The sequence below is a fragment of the Limulus polyphemus genome, unplaced genomic scaffold (genome assembly GCF_000517525.1).
Source record: "Limulus polyphemus unplaced genomic scaffold, Limulus_polyphemus-2.1.2 Scaffold2319, whole genome shotgun sequence".
In the NCBI taxonomy this organism is placed as follows: Eukaryota; Metazoa; Arthropoda; class Merostomata; order Xiphosura; family Limulidae; genus Limulus; species Limulus polyphemus.
In genome coordinates this window covers 162564-163968 of record NW_013667929.1, presented here as the reverse complement: position 1 = coordinate 163968, position 1405 = coordinate 162564, and positions in this window count along the sequence as shown.

Genomic DNA, 1405 nt, shown 5'->3' with positions numbered 1-1405 from the left:
ATCTTGTACTCCTTTGTGATCCAGCACCTTGATACTCACAAGGGTTTGCTGAGATGCAAAATCTATGACGAAGTTGGACTTTTGGCCATCCAGCTTTCCTGTCACGCAGACATTATGCGTGCTTGCCATTTTACACTTAGCTGTTAGGACTTTCATGATGGAGGTTGGTGGACATCCCTCAGCACTAACCACTACTGGTTTCCCGAAGCTGACTTATTGGTAATATTCTTCTTACACTGGTTCCTCAGATGTGCTTGCTCTCCACAGTTCCAACAACCTTTCTGGGTAGCAGCCTTTACTGCTGTATCGTGTCTCCTGTGTTGAAGTTGCCAGCATTGAGCTCTCTTGTGTCCAGGTTTGTTACAGTGCCAGGAAAGTCCCTCAAATCCTCTCTGAAAGCTGATCTTTTCTGGCCTTGAATCCTGATGACTGTACCAACCTTGGTACTTCTGTGCTGGACTTAATGTAGGATTCAAATTCAAGAGCTCTGGTCATTGCATCCTGCATAGTAGAGGGGTGTGCTTGCTTTACTTGTATATTCAGTTGTGGACTGTCCAAGGCATCTACAAACTGATCCCTCAGCAACAACTTGAGGAGATCGGGTGGCGCAGTTGGGTAGGCCTTGTGTGCCATACTTTCCAAGTCCTGTGCCAGTTCTTGCAGTCTCTCCTATTTAGCACGGATTCTCGTCCTAAACCTAGCCCTGTAGACTTCTGACTGATTTTGACACCTAATTGTAGATTGTAAAGATCAACCAATGTACCAAATTTGAAAAACATCCTTAAAAATAAAATATGTTTTTCTATCAAATAAAATTTCCGTACTTTCGGTGCGAAGAAGGAAAAAAAAGGAAAGAATTCAAGCAAAATTTGAGATTTTACATCTCGTGCATTTTTTAATGGATTGCTTTGAAATTTAGTATGTGACGTAAGGGTCGAGTAGGGCACATCCACTGAAAAGATGTTATAGTTTGGATTACCACAACACAGTCGGAGTTACAAAAAGTGGAAAATCCTAAACTATCACTTCTGTTAATAACACACAGAGTGTTCTGCAGGTTGTTTTCGCCGCGCAGCACACTGCTGTATATCTTGATTAGTAATAGGTTTAAATTGACGGGACAGAGGATTTACTGAAAGCTAGAGACTTGATTAAAATATATATTATCAAATCCAAAAATGCTTTGGTAAACAGGTGGTTGATGTAAGATAGGACAGCGCCATATGTTTGCCACCCCTCAGTGAAGACATGATTTATATATTTTCAAATTTTTCACACTTTTAGAGTTTACATCTTGGATGCCTAGAATTGTTCAAATATCACTAGTTAAGACAGTTTTGTTTTCTGACAAAGTGGTTAGCTTTAGAAATGAATTGCTGTCAGTAGTAGTAGAGACCAGCACTTT